The following is a 13,587-nucleotide window of genomic DNA, read 5'->3' as shown; positions in this document are numbered from 1 at the left end:
TGATTTTAAATTTTAGTTTCTTGTGTATAATTCGGAGTTTAGTAGTTCATTATCACTGAACTATTATGCATATTTTTAGGGGCCAGCTGCAGGACACCCACAACTGCGGGAATTCTCGCTACATTGGAGACCCTTTGGTTGCCTTCGGCTGTTGTCTGCTCTATGGTCGGGTGGTTGTCGCTTTGACATATTCACCATTTCCTTTCTCAATTTTAATAACTATGTTTCTGATCTAATTTTGTATTCTATAAACGGCATCTATATATTTACACTACAAATCTACAACTCTCAGTCTATGGCTACACGTGCTGATCTTATCTATATTCATGCATAATATTCATTAGCTGTGTATGAGTATCAAAATCGTATCATACGCGATGATGACCAGCCAGTACACACTGTAAGGATTTTATTCACCAGTATTAAAAAAGAGAAACATTGCAGTACGAACAGTAATCTATTTTTTTTTCATTTGACATTACTTTGAAAGTAACGTAGTTACAAGCACGGGTTATATAGTATATAACTGCTTTTTTAAAATGTTAATTGTCTTAATCAATCTTATTTGAGAGATGTTGGATATTTTCAAGGAAAAACCTCACTTCTCCAGTGGACTTTTGTACATGTTCTGATAACCTTAGGTCATCTCTAAATTACTGTGTATTTCCTGTATCTCAGATCATATCTATGATTGCTCACATGGTGAGGTTACCTCAGGTCACCTCTGTATGATTGAACATTGTGAGTTACCTAATATTACCTCTGTATTGATGTACATGGTGAGGTTACTCTGTATTACTGCACATACTCGTATTACCACACTTTGTATAAACTTTACAAAACACTATTTTTTTAGTTTTCCTCAGGGCACTTCTGCATTTCTATACATGGCCAAGTGCACATGTTAACTAATGTCATTTCTTAACTACTGTATATAAATATGTAACCTCAGAATACCTCTGTATGTTGGAATATGGTGAGGTTACCTAAGGTCACAACTTCATGGTCATTGTACCAGCTGCATGTTACCACAGATAAACTTTGCAAAACGCTAATTTTCTACAAACCTCAGGTTACCACAATTGAATGTTCATAACTCCCTTCGTCAGCTTAGTCAGTACAGATTACATCTATGTTCTTTTTTTTTCACGGACAGGCTACCTCAGGTCATCTGTAAATTACTGTACATGACCAGGTTACCTCAGGTCATCTGTAAATTACTGTACATGACAAGGTTACCTCAGGTCATAAGTAAATTACTATACATGACCAGGTTACCTCAGGGAACCATTGTACTACTGTGCATGGTAAGGTTACCTCAGGGAACCATGGTACTACTGTGCATGATCGGGTTACTTCAAGGAACCATTGTTCTACTGTGCATGGTCTGGTTACCTCAGGGATCCATTGTACTACTGTGCATGGTCATGTTACCAAGGGAACCATTGCACTACTGTGCATGGTCAGGTTACCTCAGGGAACCACAGGACTACTGTGTATGATCAGGTTACCTCAGGGAACCATTGTACTACTGTGCATTGTCATGTTACATCAGGGAACCTTTGTACTACTGTGCATGGTCAGGTTTCCCCAGGGAACCATTGTACTATTGACATGGTCAGGTTACTTCAGGGAACCATTGTACTACTGTGCATTGCCAGGTTACCTCAGGGAACCATTGTACTTCTGTGCATTGTCATGTCTCCTCAGGGAACCACTCTACTACTGTGCATGGTCAGGTTACCTCAGGGAACCATTCTACTACTGTGCATGGTAAGGTACCTCAGGGAATCATTGTACTACTCTGCATTGTCAGGTTTCCTCAGGAAACCATTGTTCTACTGTGCATGGTCATTTCACCTCAGGGAACTATTGTACTACTGTGCATTGTCATGTAACCTCAGGGAACCATTGTACTACTGTGCATGGTTAGGTTACCTCAGGAAACCATTGTAATACTATGCATTGTCAGGTTACTCAGGGAACCACTGTTCAACTTTGCATTGTCAGGTTACTCAGGGAACCACTGTTCAACTATGCATGGTCAGGTTACCTCAGGAATAAATTGTACTACTGTACATTGTCAGGTTTCCTCAGGGAACCATTGTACTACTGTACATGGTCATGTTACCTCAGGGAACCACAGTACTTCTGTGCATGGTCAGGTTACCTCAGGGAACCATTGTACTACTGTGCATTGTCATGTTACCTCAGGTGACCATTGTACTACTGTGCATGGTCAGGTTTCCAAATGGAATCATTGTACTTCTGTACATGGTCAGGTTACTGCAGGGAACCATTGTACTTCTGTGCATTGCCAGGTTACCTCAGGGAACCAATGTACTACTGTGCATGGTAAGTTTATCTCAGGGAACCATTGTACTACTGTGCATGGTCAGGTTACCTCAGGGAACCATTGTACTACTGTGCATTGTCAGGTTTCATCAGGGAACCATTGCACTACTGTACATGGTCATGTTACCTCAGGGAACCACTGTACTACTGTGCATGGTCAGGTTACCTCAGGGAACCATTGTGATACTGTGCATTGTCATGTTACCTCAGGGAACCATTGTACTACTGTGCATGGTCAGGTTTCCCCAGGGAACCATTGTACTACTGTACATAGTCAGATTACTTCAGGGAACCATTGTACTTCTGTGCATGGTCAAGTTTCCTCAGGGAACCATTGTACTTCTGTGCATGGTCAGGTTACCTCAGGAAACAATTGCACTACTGTGCCTGGTCAGATTACTTCAGGAACCATTGTACTACTGTGCATGGTAGGTTTCCTCAGGGAACCATTGTACTAATGTGCATGGTTACCTTAGGGAACCACTGTACAACTGTGCATGGTCAGGTTACCTCAGGGAAACATTGTACTCGTGTGCATGGTCAGGTTACCTCAGTGAACCACTGTACAACTGTGCATGGTCAGGTTATTCATAAAGATAGACAAGAATGAGATTTACAGATAATTTAGTAGACTGAATTTTTTTCTGAACTCATTTTTTTCTGTTTGTTTATAGGTTTATGGTGAATGGAAACATAAATATAGACTTTTAAAAAAATCTTGCATCTTTTGGGGATATCATTCCAGGAAAGTGGAAGGATATCATGTTTACTTGAAGTGGTGAGGTCTAGTAAAAATAGCAAACAGAAAGTAGAAAAAAATGAGTTGACTTCAGGATTGCGTAACGTTTTATTCTTCGTGGCAAGACCCCCTTTTTTCAATTAAATCACCATTTCGCTTTGGTACATCCATGATATGAACATGATTTTTTTTTCTAAGATCAGCTGTTTTGCATGTAAGCCTATGGAGCAGTCAATAACAAGACTGCAACATTATGTTAATTTGATTTGAATCGATTATATTTGTTGTAATTTTTTGGGTTACCTGAGGTAATCCTGTTATGAAAGAATACTTCGTAGATACTTTGCTGGTATATGCATTTATGCTGTAATTACACAATTTCTTAATTTAAAATGTAGGACTTCATAGATTTGTATTGTTTATGCGATTATATGTAAATGTTAAACGAGTTCACCTGAGTTAAATGGGTTGACCTGAGGTAACCCTGTCATGAATGAATACTTCGTAGATACTTTGCTAGTCTTTACATTAATTGTAATAAACCAACTTATTCATTTTGAATGTAGGACGTCATTGAAGTTATATTGTTTATGGGATATATATGTAAAGGTGATCTCAAATAACTTCAGTTAAGTGGGTTATATTTGCAATTATATTTGGGGTTACCTCAGGTACCCCTGTTATGAAAGAATGCTTATTAGATAGTTTGTTAGTGTAAACATTTATGTTGTAATGAAACAATTTCTTTATTTTACATGTAGGACTTCACAGATGTAAATTGCTTACGCGATATTTAGAAAATGCGATCTGTCTTAACTCGATTTAAATGGATTATACTTGTAGCTATTTTATGGGTTACCTGAGGTAACCCTGTCATGACAGAATACTTAGTAGATACTTTATTAGTATATGTATTTATGGTCTAATAAATCAACTTCTTCATTTTCAATGTAGGAATTCATTGAAGTTATATTGTTTATGTGATGTAAATGTAAAGGTGATCTGAATTAACTTGAGTTAAATTGGTTGTAATTGCTGTAATTGCTTGGGTTACCTTAGGTAACCCTGTTATGAAAAAAATATTAGTAGATACTATGCTAGTGTATACATTTGTATTTTAATCACACAATTTCTTAATTTAAAAATGTAGAACTTCATAGATTTGTATTTTTTATTTGAAGTTATTGTTATGGTTACCCGAGGTTATCCTGTCATGTAAGAATACTTTTGAGATAGTTTTCCAGAATATACATTTAAGTTGTAATAAACGATTTACTTTTTTTATAAATTTGAACTTCATAGATGTGTATTGTTTATATGATATTTAGGAAAGGCGACTTAAGTTAACTTGATATGAATGGATAATACTTGTTACTATCTTATGGGTTACCTGAGGTAACCCTGTCATGACAGAATACTTAGTAGATACTTTATTAGTATATGTATTTATGGTCTAATAAACCAACTTTCAATGTAGGAATTCATTAAAGTTATATTGTTTATGTGATGTATATGTAAAGGTGACATGATTTTACTTGAGTTAAATAGGTTGTTTTTGTTGTTATTGTATTGGTTACCTCAGGTAACCCTGCTATGAAAGAATTCTTAGTAGATACTTTGCTAGTGTATACATTTGTATTGTAATTCCACAATTTTTTAATTTGAAATGTAGGACTTCATAGATTTGTATTGTTTATGTGATGCATATATATTTAAAGGTGACCTCAGTTAACTTGAGTTAGATGGGTTATCTTTGTTGTTATTGTTATGGTTACCTAAGGTAACCCTGTAATGAATGGATCCTTCGTAGACACTTTGCTAGTGTTTACATTAATTGTAATAAACAAACTTCTTTATTTTAAATGTAGGACTTCATGAAAGTTATATTGTTTATGTGATGCACATGTAAAGGTGACCTCAGTTAACTTCAGTTAGGTGGGTTATATTTGCAATTATGTCTGGGGTTACCTCAGGTACCCATGTTATGAAGAATGCTTTTGAGATAGTTTGCTAGTGTAAACATTTATGTTGTAATCGGACAATTTCTTTATTTTAAATGTAGGACTTCATAGATGTGTATTGTTTATGTGATATTTCTGAAAGGCGACTTAAGTTAACTTGATATGAATGAATAATATGTTTCTATTTCATGGGTTACCTGAGGTAACCCTGTCATGACCGAATATTTAGTAGATACTTTGCTAGTATATCCATTTATGGTGTAAAAAAACCAACTTCTTCTTTTTAAATGTAGGAATTCATTAAAGTTATATTGTTTATGTGATGTATATGTAAAGGTGATTTGAATTAACTTGAGTTAAATAGGTTGTATTGTTGTTATTGTATTGGTTACCTGAGGTAACCCTGCTATGAAAGAATTCTTAGTAGATACTTTGCTAGTGTATACCTTTGTATTGTAACTCCACAATTGTTTAATTTGAAATGTAGGACTTCATAGATTTGTATTGTGTATGTGATGTATATATATTAAAAGGTGACCTCAGTGAACCTGAGTTAGATGGGTTATCTTTGTTGTTATTGTTATGGTTACCTGAGGTAACCCTGTAATGAATGAATCCTTCGTAGAAACTTTGCTAGTGTATACATTAATTGTAATAAACAAACTTCTTTATTTTAAATGTAGGACTTCATGAAAGTTGTATTGTTTATGTGATGCACATGTAAAGGTGACCTCAGTTTACTTCAGTTAAGTGGGTTATATTTGTAATTATGTCTGGGATTACCTGAGGTACCCATGTTATGAAGAATGCTTTTGAGATAGTTTGCTAGTGTAAATATTTATGTTGTAATCGGACAATTTCTTTATTTTAAATGTAGGACTGCATAGATGTGTATTGTTTATGTGATATTTCTGAAAGGCGACTTAAGTTAACTTGATATGAATGGATAATACTTGTTTCTATTTCATGGGTTACCTGAGGTAACCTGTCATGACAGAATATTTAGTAGATACTTTGCTAGTATATCCATTTATGGTGTAATAAATCAACTTCTTCATTTTTAATGTAGGAATTCATTAAAGTTATATTGTTTATGTGATGTCTATGTAAAGGTGATCTGAATTGACTTGAGTTAAATAGGTTGTTTTTGTTGTTTTTGTATTGGTTACCTCAGGTAACCCTGCTATGAAAGAATTCTTAGTATATACTTTGTTAGTGTATACATTTATATTTTAATTACAAAATTTCTTAATTCAAAAATGTAGGACTTCATAGATTTGTATGGTTTATGTGATGCATATATATTTAAAGGTGATACCTGAGTTTACTTGAGTTATATGGGTTGTATTTGTTGTTATTGTTATGGTTACCTGAGGTAACCCTGTAATGAATGAATTCTTTGTAGATACTTTGCTATTCTTTACATTAATTGTAATAAACAAACTTCTTTATTACAAATGTAGGACTTCATGAAAGTTGTATTGTTTATGTGATGTATATATATAAAGTTGACCTCAGTTAACTTGAGTTAGATGGGTTATCTTTGCTATTATTGTTATGGTTACCTGAGGTAACCCTGTAATGAATGAATTCTTTGTAGATACTTTGCTATTGTTTACATTAATTGTAATAAACAAACTTCTTTATTACAAATGTAGGACTTCATGAAAGTTGTATTGTTTATGTGATGTATATATATAAAGGTGACCTCAGTTAACTTGAGTTAGATGGGTTATCTTTGCTATTATTGTTATGGTTACCTGAGGTAACCCTGTAATGAATGAATCCTTCGTAGACACTTTGCTAGTGTTTACATTAATTGTTATAAACAAACTTCTTTAATTTAAATGTAGGACTTCATGAAAGTTGTATTGTTTATGTGATGCACATGTGAAGGTGACCTCAGTTAACTTCAGTTATGTGGGTTATACTTGTAATTATGTCTGGGGTTACCTCAGGTACCCATGTTATAAAGAATGCTTTTTAGATAGTTTGCTAGTGTAAACATTTATGTTGTAATCAAACAATTTCTTTATTTTAAATGAAGGACTTCATAGATGGGTATTGTTTATGTGATATATTGGAAAGGCGACTTAAGTTAACTTGATATGAATGAATAATACTTGTTTCTATTTTATGAGTTACCTGAGGTAACCGTGCATGACAGAATATTTAGTAGATACTTTGCTAGTATATGCATTTATGGTGTAATAAACCAACCTCTTAATTTTTAATGTAGGAATTCTTTGAAGTTATATTGTTTATGTGATGTATATGTAAAGGTGATCTGAATTAACTTGTGTTAAATAGGTTGTATTTGCTGTTATTGTTTTGGTTACCTCAGGTAACCCAGCTATGAAAGAATTCTTAGTTGATACTTTGCTAGTGTATACATTCATATTGTTATTCCACAATTTTTTAATTTGAAATGTAGGACTTCATAGATTTGTATTGTTTATGTGATGTATATATTTAAAGGTAACCTGAGTGAACTTGAGTTAGATGGGTTATCTTTGTTGTGATTGTTTTGGTTATCTGAGGTAACCCTGTCACGTAAAAATACGTCGTAGATAGTTTTCCAGAGTATACATTTAACTTCTAATAAACCATTTACTTTATCATTTTGGACTTCATAGATAAGTATTGTTTATATGATATTCAGGAAAGGCGACTTTAGTTAACTTAATTTGAATGGATTATATTTGTTGTTATTTTTGAAATAACATGAGGTATCTCTGTTATGAAAGAATACTTCGTAGATAATTTGTTGGTATATGCATTTATGCTGTAATGACACAATTTCTTAATCTAAAATGTAGGACTTCATAGATTTGTATTATGTATGCGAGGTCTATATAAATGTAACCTGAGTTTACTTGAGTTGAATGGGTTGTATTTATTGTAATTATTGGGGTTACCTCATGTAACCCTGTCGTGAATGAATACTTCGTAATACTTTGGTAGTGTTTACATTTATTGTAATAAACAAACTTCTTTATTTCAAATGTAGGACTTCATGAAAGTTGTATTGTTTATTTGATTTACATGTAAAGGTGATCTCAGTTTACTTCAGTTAAGTTAAGTGGGTTATAATTGTTATTATATCTGGGGTTACCTCAGGTACCCATGTTATAAAGAATCTTATTAGATGGTTTGCTAGCGAAAACATTTATGCTGTAATCAAACAATTTCTTTATTTTACATGTACGCCTCATAGATGTGTATTGTTTATGTGATATATCGGAAAAGCGACTTTAGTTAACTTGATATCAATGGATAATACTTGTTGCTATTTTATGGGTTACCTGAGGTAACCCTGTCATAACAAACTACTTAGTAGATACTTTGCTAGTATATGCATTTATGCTGTAATAAACCACTTTCTTCTTTTGTTATGTAGGAATTCATTGAAATTATATTGTTTATGTGATGTATATGTAAAGGTGATCTGAATTAACTTGAGTTAAATAGGTTGTATTTGCTGTTATTGTTTGGGTTACCGCAGGTTACCTTGTTATGAAAGAATTTTTAGTACATACTTTGCTAGTGTATACATTTATATTTTAATTACACAATTTCTTAATTTTATAATAGAATGTAGGACTTCATAGATTTGTAGTGTTTATGTGATGTATATATAAAGTTACCTCAGTTGACTTGAGTTTAATGGTTGTATTTGTTGTTATAATTGGGGTTACCTCAGGTAACCCTGTCATGAATGAATACTTCAGATCATTAATTGAACTTTTATAAAAAAAAAAAAAAAAAAGTTTATAATTTTACCAGCCATCCCCACCCTACACGTACATACGAAATGAATGATCGGTGAAAACAAATAATAAAATCATTTGGGAAGTTTGTTGACATCTTTGGTATTTGGTCACATTAAAATTTGGTATTAAGATCTATCTATATAAGAACTATATTTTCGTGCGTATTTAATCAATGATGCATTACCACGATTACCTCAGGGCACCGATTACCTCAGGGCATACAGCAGCGGACCTAACTGCCACCTGCGAATGGTTGGCAGTTACAAATGTATTATGAAAAAATCACTTATAAATGTCAGGGTAAAACAGTCTAGATTTTCTAAAACTAAAATCAACATTTATTCAGATAGATAAAAGCAAGTATTTTATTAATTACAGTTAAAATGGCAAAATAAACTATTCACTCAAGGCTCAAATTTGAAACAGACTTTATTTTCTGAAAACGTTTGCAAGGCCAATTCAATCGATACACTCTAAATATAGAATATGTAAACACAAATCTGACAGAAAAACAAATGACCTTCTAGTTGACAAGCAGACCTTTGGATAATTAAAACATAATAAAAGAATAAAAAAGGATTACAATGGATGCAGTTATAACATCTAAATAAGGTAATTTATGCTGTAACTTAGAAAGATCATACCGCTTAATGTGTCATCAAACATTCAATAACTGTTCAAAAGCGAAAGTAAGTATGACGTAGTTTAGCGGGGAAAATATATGCAGAGAAAAACGAATGCAACAAATACATTGGAACCTATCAATAAAAAGGCTTACTATCAATAATCGTGACAAAACAATGGTATTTTAGATTTTTAGCAATGTCATACCCTCTACTCCGTGGTATAATGGACTTTATTACTGTATGATAATCACATGCCCTGTCACAAGTTATTATTATGTCGGTGCACATTATACAACATAACAACACATTATTATACCTAGTTTTATCAAAGTTAAATATTAGATTGACTTAAGTGTAATGTGTTCTATTTGGTTTTAATAAACGTCTTTTCGTATTTTAATTTTTGTTTGTTTTTTCTCATAGACGTATTATATAATAGGACAAGCTAGGTAAGTATAAGGAATTATTTTTCAAATGCCTATGCAAGTTACGCACTAGAATTTAACTTGTGTAATTTAAAACAATAATTGCTGTCCGAGGCATAACATATTTATCATCTAATCAAATGAAAGTCAAATCTTACTTTTGGTTAAATTCTCACCTACCTTCTGTCGGTCACTGCCAAAACTGAAATTATCAAGCAAAAATTATAACAAACTTGGCAATTCAAGCCTTATTCAACATTGAATCGTTGAACAGCTCTTACTTTGTGGAATTGCGTCAACAGACGAAAAAACCTATTTGAAAAAGTGTATTAAAAAAGAATCAAAATAAAGAATTGATCATTTAAATTTTCAGAATGACAAGCAAATCAGATAAAAGGGAACAGCCTGCAGAAAAATATAGTAAGTAAAAGAACTGTTTCTTGTATTAACTCCTCTGTCTATTTATGTATTTCGACCTTATTTTTATATTTCTACAGTCTCGCTCGCCAGTACTCGTTTATTATTTAAAAACAACATATCAAGACTAATCATCAGTTTTGATTGTCACGATAAAAATTACTGATACTAATGGTGCATACACTGCTTACTCTCATTAACCTCACCACGATTTGTGGTGGTATGGTGAACACATGCTCATTCCTGAGTATTTTCATCTTTTTAATAGTTCGACAATTCTGAGTTTCTATCTTTACTAAGGATATCGCCGTTTACAGACTAAACAGTAAAATTAATATTTATAAAGACAAACAAAAGAATAGCACGCTATTAAGATGTTAAACAACGTCAGTATCCATAATCTTAACTTCACACGATCGTGTTTTATTTGTGCAGTTGATACATACTATTTATCACCAAGGTCGTAGTACCTTTCGATGAACTTCTGTTAGAAAAAGGACGAGACGTTCTTTGATATACCCCTGGTTCATCAACTATCTACTCAGACACTGTTGATGTAAATGATTAATTAATAAGTACTATCTTACAAATGTATCTAGATAATTGAACTACATGTCTCTTATTTCAGAAGTAAACTAATTTGAGTGAATCAATTTATATTTTATTTTGCGATAGTCAGCATTAATCTTTCATCGTAATTTGTTAAAATATTGCATGTGAATTGTGTGAGAAAAACTAATGTGTATAGAACTTATGTATGATGTTTTGATGCATTAATTCTCAAGTTTATATTACAGTTGTACTAACCAAACCGTATCTAAGGAAGTTAGCAAGCAAGATTCGAAGAGACTACCATCTTGTGTTATTCAATCTTGGAATTAACGACCACATAATTAAACATGATGATAAATATGACAATCGAAAATCTTTTAAGGGTTTGATAGAATGGCAGACACGGTTTGAGGTTAAAAGTGAATATTACATGATACAGCGCATGAAAGAAGCACTAGTTAATGCTGACAGGAATGATTTATGTAAAGACTTAGGTATGCATACGAGAATTATCTTAATAAAATACCATTTTAATTTATTTTTTACATTTATAGTTGAAATTTTTTAAAACCGTTCCTTCAATTCGATATCACTGAAGCCACTTTTCATCAAATGTGTACTTGCAATCAGCAAGACGACTGGTGCCACGTGTGGAGCAGGAGCAGCACACAAAATCTGAACTGCACCATGTATAATTTTACCGATTGTGTTCTATTCCAGATTGTGACATTTAGACTTAATGTGGATTTGCATACATAAAAATCGACGCTTCACCTATCAACCCATCACGTCTTTTATTTGTTACTTTATTTGTCTCTTCGTAATTACTTTCTACGTTGTGTTTCAAGGGCTTTTGGTTGTGATTTTGTTTTTTAATACTTCTACAAATTTCGAGGTCGTTTATTGGTGTGGGGATGTCTTCGTCAGCGTCATCAGCGTCTAAAGACATTTGGTTTTCAGACAATACAGTCGTAAAAATACAAAATACAGCCAAAATGGCAACATTAAATTACCGGAATACAGTACAAAATAAACACAAGAACACTCAGGACAGAGGAAACTTAGTTAAATAATCAATCAGGATTCTACTTCATCAAAATTATCTCCCCATTACGCCAGTTCATTTTCACAATCGTAGAAATGGAAGCCATTGTAGGGATGACGCGCTGCCAATTTTGCTCTTGGAAACCGATAAATTTATCCACATTGCACCATTACGATCCTTATATGTCGGTTGTATCAACTAGCTAATGAACATCAGTTAGTGATCTTGTCTGCATTGATTCAACTTAAAACTATTGTCTGATCAGTTGTCAGGTGGAATTTTCAAAAATTCATAAACATTTAAAAAAATTCTAATTAAATATTTCGTGGAAAGGCAGACTAGATTTTTTAAGTGGTTGAAGACTAGTAACCCTAGTTATCATACACAATAAATTATAATTTTTCGAAGATATGCATTTTTTACATCCAACTTGAAAGATACCCATGTCGTCGACTTGATATCTAATTGTTCTGCTTAACTATGCACTAGATAAATTGAAAACTTATGCAAATGGTGTTTTTAAAATAAAACACTTCGTAATTGAGAAGAAAATTGTCATTTTATTTGTTTCTATTAACTTTTTTTTTGTCACTATAGTAAACATTTTACAGTAAGCATTTATCGCCTTCTCTAACAACGAGCTTCGATTCTTTTGTTCTATTTCAACTGGGTTTCCGTCTGTAATGTAATAGTACAATACATTTTGAAAATTCAGAAGAGAGCCCAAAATGTTAACTTTTCTAATTCTTTGAATAAATTGCTGATTTTGTCAATGGGATTCAATCTAAAGTCTTGGATGCTTGAGGTTCTTTAATATAATCTACTCGTTTATTTAGATTTTTGTTTTTTGGTCCGTTTTTTAAAACTTTGTTTTTTATAACTATGCGTTAATTCGATATTCTTAATCTTACCGTGTTATATAAAAAAATCAATTGCGGTCCCGTTATTACATTGAGGTTCAAGGATCTTTTTGATTTGAATTAAAAAGACGCCTTCTTTTTTAAGATGGATTTAACCGCGTATCAAGATTTTTGATTTTTGGCCCGGATTTTAAATTGGTCAGCATTATGGTCTAAAGGGTACAAAGTTAAACTAAGTTTGATCTAAACAAAAAATGAATTATTGGGTGTTTTATATTCTGATTTATTTTCATGTAAGAAGAAGACTACTACATGTACTATGATGATGATGATGATGATGATGAGTAAAATTTTAACTTTATCAGTGAAATCTAAATGTCTTTCATAATGAAAATATGTGTTCATTACTTTTATTTACATTTTTTTCTTTATAAATTATATAATCTGAAGCGAGACGATGTATGAAATGTTCTTGCTTTGTGCGATATCAAGACAAAATATTCAACTCAAACACGCCCTAATATTAAAATGTGCACTCGATTTTCTCTTTTTAATACAGTTGTTACCGTTGGAATTTTTTCGTGAGTCACATAATCGAAGGGCAGACACGAAAATTACTGAACTAATAGATTGATATGTTTCCCGTCCGTGGTAAAAAAAATTAAATCGACGGATATGCATTTTTTACATCCAACTTGAAAGATACCCATGTCGTCGACTTGATATCTAATTGTTCTGCTTAACTATGCACTAGATAAATTGAAAACTTATGCAAATGGTGTTTTTAAAATAAAACACTTCGTAATTGAGAAGAAAATTGTCATTTTATTTGTT

General features: G+C 32.6%; 1 long non-coding RNA gene across 1 annotated transcript; it reads left to right on the top strand.

Moving 5' to 3' along the window:
* Positions 1–9,082: 9,082 nt before the first annotated feature.
* On the top strand, positions 9,083–11,366 carry LOC139502907 (uncharacterized). The gene is made up of 3 exons (XR_011658971.1): positions 9,083–9,440; positions 10,253–10,299; positions 11,094–11,366. It is a non-coding gene; the product is annotated as an uncharacterized lncRNA (long non-coding RNA).
* Positions 11,367–13,587: the final 2,221 nt, after the last annotated feature.

This window comes from Mytilus edulis, chromosome 14 (genome assembly GCF_963676685.1).
Source record: "Mytilus edulis chromosome 14, xbMytEdul2.2, whole genome shotgun sequence".
In the NCBI taxonomy this organism is placed as follows: domain Eukaryota; kingdom Metazoa; phylum Mollusca; class Bivalvia; order Mytilida; family Mytilidae; genus Mytilus; species Mytilus edulis.
This window is presented reverse-complemented; position numbering and strand designations above follow the sequence as displayed.